General features: G+C 42.2%; 1 protein-coding gene across 3 annotated transcripts in view; it reads left to right on the top strand.

The window, feature by feature from the left end:
- The first annotated feature begins 540 nt into the window (after positions 1-540).
- LOC146635069 (uncharacterized) overlaps positions 541-7,075 on the top strand; it is a 39,004-nt gene continuing 32,469 nt past the window's right edge. For all 3 annotated transcript variants that reach the window (XM_085344442.1, XM_085344451.1, XM_085344434.1), the window contains exon 1: positions 541-784. The gene's annotated coding sequence lies outside the window, so the exon portion shown is untranslated. The remainder of the gene's footprint in view (positions 785-7,075) is intronic.

Below are 7,075 nucleotides of genomic sequence, written 5' to 3'. Positions count from 1 at the left end.
TCTAACTATGAAAAAATTGCACTCCAAAATACCCCGGGCTTCTGACAAAACAACCCGGGCTTAAGCCCAGTAAGCCACCCCCACGCTCCGCCCCTGCTGCAGATGTTAGTAAATCTGACCCTAAAGGTTCATTCTTCTTTAAAATTCAAACTTTGTAATGAAAGGATATTTTTAACAGGCTGTTCTCGTTTATATGACCTCCATAAAACAACAGGGTTAGAACACATTGTGACGAAGTAAGAGTTTGTTTTGTAGTCCATCTTCTGCACAATGTAGTTTCAACAGGCGGACATCCGGTGTCACATTGTTACAGAGAGACGAGTGTAAGGCTGTTCCAATTCTCAGAACCGCTCCTCTCTTTCCCTGAGTACTTAGCAATTCTCCTTCCCAAGATGACGTTTTCTTCGAGGCCAAGGAAAAGAGTTTAGATATGCCCTAATTTTGAAATAACACCTCACGTGGTTACGTTGTTCAGCTGAGTCACGTGACCGCACAGCAACAAATCACAGCAGAGCCGGAAAAGGAGGCGGAGCAAAGTGTGTGTGCAGGAGAGGAGTCGAGCAGAGAGAGCTGCTTTTTCATGAAACGGGAGTAAAGTAGTAAACTTACAGGAACATATACCACTGCCAACGTTGGGATTAATTTCTGCATCGATCTGCACACCCTTGTCTCCTGGATCGTAGCTCAGATCAGCGTGAACCACGTGGGTCTCTGCTCCCTGATTTGTTTAGAAAGACTTCCAGCTTCATCACGGAGTTTCTCTCGGTTTGTGGGCTCATAAAAGGTAAACACCGAGCTAACTTTAATGTGGGTTCAGTTTATGCTGTTGATAATAATAGATTGCTTGGTATACATTGGAGTTAGGCAGACTGTAGAGTTTGTGATTGCTTGCAACATTATAATATGGCGGTTTTTAGGGGATAAGAATACATATAGAAAAATATTCTTTAAATGTGAACAAAAGGATGGGGTGCAGGGCAGGAGAACAACCAAACCCCAGGACATGAATCCACGGGTACAAGCGTGGGGGAGGGAAACCAGCCTTTAGAATAGGACTTCATAGGACCGTCTCTGTCTTGTTTCTTTATGTTGTTGTGGGTTCTTAAGAATGACACCATTACTTGAAGATAAGGTATTTTATCGAACTGTGGTTCACATGTAAACAAAGCTTCGCCATCACAGTCTACCCCGAGGTAGCTCCCTCTGCTCTCTAGCTCCCCCTACAGTCTAGGAGTGTTAACAACATAGGCAAGGCAAGTTTATTTGTATAGCACAATTCAACAACAAGGTGATTCAAAGTGCTTTACAGAGACATTAGAAACAAGAACAAATAAAAAGCATGATTTAAAATTGATTAAAACAAGCAAATAAACTAACTAACTAATTAACAAACAAACAAACAAAACAGTATATAAAATCAAAACAGATAAAATCAGAACAGTAGATAAAATCAGTAGTTAAATGTAAGTTTTGAAATTTAAGCTTAAAGTGTGGATTTGGTGCTTTATTCAAATGCAGCTGAGAACAGGTGAGTCTTCAACCTGGATTTAAATAAACTGAGTGTTTCAGCTGATCTGAGGCTTTCTGGGAGTTTGTTCCAGATATAAGGAGCATAAAAGCTGAATGCAGCTTCTCCGTGTCTGGTTCTGACTCTGGGAACTGATAAAAGACCGGATCCAGATGACCTGAGGGATCTGGATGGTTCATACTGGGTCAGGAGGTCATTGATGTATTTTGGTCCTAAACCATTCAGAGCTTTATAGGCCAGCATCAGAACTTTAAAGTCTATCCTCTGACGGACAGGCAGCCAGTGTAAGGACCTCAGAGCTGGACTGATGTGGTCCACTTTTTTGGTCTTAGTGAGGACTCGAGCAGCAGAGTTCTGAATGAGCTGTAGTTGTCTGACTGATTTTTTAGGTAGACCTGTAAAGATGCTGTTACAGTAATCAAGCCTACTAAAGATGAATGCATGGACTAGTTTTTCCAGGTCCTGTTGAGACATCAGATCTTTTATCCTTGATATATTCTTGAGGTGATAGTAAGCTGACTTTGTTATTGTCTTAATGTGTTTTTCTAAGTTTAGGTCTGCATCCATCACTACACCCAAATTTCTCGCCTGGTTTGTGGTTTTTAGATGTATAGATTGAAGTTCTCTGGTGACCTGTAATCGTTTTTCTTTGGCGCCAAAGACTATTACCTCAGTTTTGTTTTTGTTTAGCTGGAGAAAATTGTGGCACAACCAGTCATTGATTTCCTCAATGCATTTACCAAGAGCCTGTACAGGGCCTCGGTCTCCTGGTGACATTGTGATATATATTTGTGTGTCATCTGCATAGCTGTGATAGTTTATTTTGTTGTTGTTTATAATCTGTGCCAGTGGGAGCATGTAGATGTTAAACAGAAGGGGTCCCAAGATGGAACCTTGGGGAACTCCACATGTGATACTTGTCTGCTCAGATGTGAAGTTACCTATTGATACAAAGTATTTCCTGTTTTCTACGTATGTTTTGATCCAGTTTAGTACAGTTCCTGAAAGACCTGTCCAGTTCTCCAGTCGTTTGAGTAATATGTTGTGGTCAACTGTATCAAATGCTGCACTGAGATCCAGTAAAACTAGGACTGACATTTTTCCACTGTCTGTATTCAGACATACAGTGGGGCAAAAAAGTATTTAGTCAGCCACCGATTGTGCAAGTTCCCCCACCTAAAATGATGACAGAGGTCAGTAATTTGCACCAGAGGTACACTTCAACTGTGAGAGACAGAATGTGAAAAAAAAATCCATGAATCCACATGGTAGGATTTGTAAAGAATTTATTCGTAAATCAGGGTGGAAAATAAGTATTTGGTCAATAACAAAAATACAACTCAATACTTTGTAACATAACCTTTGTTGGCAATAACAGAGGTCAAACGTTTACTATAGGTCTTTACCAGGTTTGCACACACAGTAGCTGGTATTTTGGCCCATTCCTCCATGCAGATCTTCTCGAGAGCAGTGATGTTTTGGGGCTGTCGCCGAGCAACACGGACTTTCAACTCCCGCCACAGATTTTCTATGGGGTTGAGGTCTGGAGACCGGCTAGGCCACTCCAGGACTTTCAAATGCTTCTTACGGAGCCACTCCTTTGTTGCCCGGGCGGTGTGTTTTGGATCATTGTCATGTTGGAAGACCCAGCCTCGTTTCATCTTCAAAGTTCTCACTGATGGAAGGAGGTTTTGGCTCAAAATCTCACGATACATGGCCCCATTTATTCTGTCCTTAACACGGATCAGTCGTCCTGTCCCCTTGGCAGAAAAACAGCCCCATAGCATGATGTTTCCACCCCCATGCTTCACAGTAGGTATGGTGTTCTTGGGATGCAACTCAGTATTCTTCTTCCTCCAAACACGACGAGCTGAGTTTATACCAAAAAGTTCTACTTTGGTTTCATCTGACCACATGACATTCTCCCAATCCTCTGCTGTATCATCCATGTGCTCTCTGGCAAACTTCAGACGGGCCTGGACATGCACTGGCTTCAGCAGCGGAACACGTCTGGCACTGCGGGATTTGATTCCCTGCCGTTGTAGTGTGTTACTGATGGTGACCTTTGTTACTTTGGTCCCAGCTCTCTGCAGGTCATTCACCAGGTCCCCCCGTGTGGTTCTGGGATCTTTGCTCACCGTTCTCATGATCATTTTGACCCCACGGGATGAGATCTTGCGTGGAGCCCCAGATCGAGGGAGATTATCAGTGGTCTTGTATGTCTTCCATTTTCTGATGATTGCTCCCACAGTTGATTTTTTCACACCAAGCTGCTTGCCTATTGTAGATTCACTCTTCCCAGTCTGGTGCAGGTCTACAATACTTTTCCTGGTGTCCTTCGAAAGCTCTTTGGTCTTGGCCATGGCGGAGTTTGGAGTCTGACTGTTTGAGGCTGTGGACAGGTGTCTTTTATACAGATGATGAGTTCAAACAGGTGCCATTCATACAGGTAACGAGTGGGGGACAGAAAAGCTTCTTACAGAAGACGTTACAGGTCTGTGAGAGCCAGAGATTTTCCTTGTTTGAGGTGACCAAATACTTATTTTCCACCCTGATTTACGAATAAATTTTTTACAAATCCTACCATGTGGATTCATGGATTTTTTTTTCACATTCTGTCTCTCACAGTTGAAGTGTACCTCTGGTGCAAATTACTGACCTCTGTCATCATTTTAAGTGGGGGAACTTGCACAATCGGTGGCTGACTAAATACTTTTTTGCCCCACTGTATGTCATTAAACACTTTGGTCAGAGCGGTTTCAGTGCTGTGGTTCTGTCTAAAACCTGACTGGAAGGCATCGTAGCAATTATTCTGTTTTAAGAAGTAACTGAGCTGTTGAGAAACTGCTTTTTCAATGATCTTACTTAAAAATGGGAGATTTGAGATCGGCCTGTAGTTGTTCATTTGTGTCTTGTCAAGATTGTCCTTTTTCAGTATAGGTTTGATTACAGCAGTTTTTAGTGATTCTGGAAACACACCTGATAATAAAGAAAAGTTGACGATCTGTAACAGGTCTGACTCTAAAGTCTTTGAGACCTTTTTGAAAAAACTTGTTGGCAGGACATCTAAACAGCAGGAGGAGGAGTTCAGTTTACCTAAGATGTCCTCCAGGTCTTTGCTGTTAATAGGTTGAAACTGTTTCATGGTGTTTAAACAGTTTTTTGGTGGACACAGTACATATCCTGGATCTGCTGTTGATGTACCAATTGCTTGTCTAATTTTTTGGATTTTTTCAGTGAAGAATTTGGCAAAGTCATTGCAGGCCATGGTCGAATGAAGTTCAGCTGCCACTGACACAGGGGGGTTTGTTAGCCTGTCAACTGTAGAAAATAAGACCCGAGCATTATGGCTGTTTTTAGTGATGATGTCAGAGAAGTAGGACCTCCTTGCATTCCTCAGTTGTAAATTATAATTGTGAAGTTTCTCTTTATAAATGTCATAATGAACCTGGAGGTTTGTTTTTCTCCATCTGCGCTCAGCTTTCCTACACTCTCTTTTTTCTTTTTTCACCAGTGTGGAGTTTCTCCATGGAGACTTTTTCCTTCCAGAGATAACCTTCACCTTAATGGGAGCAATAGTGTCCATTACATTTAACATGTTAGCATTGAAGCTATTGACGAGCTCATTGACTGACCCTCTGGGCAGGTCAGGTGTTAATGGGAAGACCTGGTTAAAAATTGCACTACTGTGTTCAGTTATACACCGTTTTGTGATCACTGTTGTTGATATATTTGTGTGGGCTGAGATTTTACTTTCAAAGAAAACACAGTAATGATCAGACAGGCCCACATCAGACACAGTAACCTTTGAAATGCTCAGGCCTTTGGAGATCAGTAGGTCAAGAGTGTGTCCTCTATTATGTGTGGCCTCTGTTACATGCTGAGTCAGCCCAAAGTTGCCCAGAGTGTTACTCAGGTCTTTAGTCCCTTTGTCCTGAGGGTTGTCCACATGAATGTTAAAATCCCCAGCAATAATTACACAGTCAAAATCAACACAGATCACAGACAGCAGTTCACTGAGGTCATTAAAAAAGTCTGTGCAGTATTTGGGAGGCCTGTAAACATTAAGAAACACAACTTTGGATGGGGCCTTCAGCTGTAAAGCCACATATTCAAAAGACTGAAAACTTCCAGGAGATAGCTGCTTACATTGAAATGATTCATTAAATAAGACAGCAACCCCTCCTCCTCTCCTGCTCGCCCTGACCTCACTGATAAAACTGTAGTTAGGAGGGGTCGTCTCGATGAGAACAGCTCCACTGTTACTTTGGTCCAACCAAGTTTCAGTTAAAAACATAAAATCAAGGCTGTGCTCAGTGATTAAATCATTAATTAAAAATGTTTTCCCAGCTAGAGATCTAATGTTTAATAAAGCCAACTTAAGTGTTTTAGAGGTATTACTTGTCCCCTCGTGTTTGGGAGCAATCTGTGGCACACAAGGTATGTTTACTATGTTTAAAGATCTTTTAGAGTGCAGCTCTCTGTGTTTTGACCAGGCCACATGTCTCCTGTCACCTAAAAGTACAGAAATTTTAAAACCTTCTAGTAAACAGGGTCCCAGCTTCTCCTGGGAAAAGTCATCACTGCCATAATCCTCACAGCCCGGACCCTTCACACATCACGCATCAGACTGCGGAGACAGGGCTCTCGTTACACTGGGTGTACACAGATGCAGTGCTACAGGCATACTTTGCTATAAACAGACTGTAATCCTGTTCAACAACTTGTGGCACGATTGCTCTTGCAGTTGTGTTTGACCTGACATGTGGCTCTTTTTCCAGGGCTCAGTGTGGAGGGTTGTGTCCGTGCCACTGTGGCACTGGGGTGTGTCACAAGTGGGTATATATATGATACAATCATGCCACTGTGCGATGTGTTCACTGCAACAGATATACATGTGGTAAATGCAGACTACAGACACCTTGGCAGTGCCAGGATTGCTGATTGAAGTGATTGCAGAGAAGCAGTCTCCTCATCTGCAGTGTGAACAAATTCAAATTGTGAGCAATGGGAAGGTCAAACAAAATCACAAATGCATGCATAGATACTAATTATAATTCCAGTATCTCCTCCTTTGAATGTTGAAATGTACTCACTCACTCACTTTTTATTATTATTTGTAAAAATGTGTACAAATGGTTGGTTTTTTGTTCTGTTTTTATCAATAAATCTCAGCAACAAAGGACATACACCCACGTGTGTTGATTTCTCCCTAAGACGGCAAACTGAAACACTCCAAGTTTGTGACTTTTGGAGATTTATTTCCCTGGATGATTGAGAATGCATCAAGATGAAACACAAAAGGGAAGTTCACAGCTTTTAGCAGCTCCCCCACCCCCTCAATCACTCACCCCCACTCCCCTCCCTCCAGAATTCCTAGGTAACAGCCTAATTAACATATGAATGACTAGCCAATTTAGCTTCCACTTCGCTGAAGCCAAAAGCCTACCAGTCATTTGACAACTCTCTGGGTCTTATAGGTAGAAAATGTCAAATGACAGGTCTCGGAGGTGCAAGTGATATGCATCCACAGCTGTGCCACCAATT

Source organism: Diplotaxodon limnothrissa, linkage group LG3, assembly GCF_057381915.1.
Source record: "Diplotaxodon limnothrissa isolate DT_005_m linkage group LG3, D_limnothrissa_male_GT1.1, whole genome shotgun sequence".
Classification (NCBI taxonomy): Eukaryota; Metazoa; Chordata; class Actinopteri; order Cichliformes; family Cichlidae; genus Diplotaxodon; species Diplotaxodon limnothrissa.
Note: the sequence above shows the minus strand (reverse complement) of the source record. Positions and strands in the feature narration are given on the sequence as shown.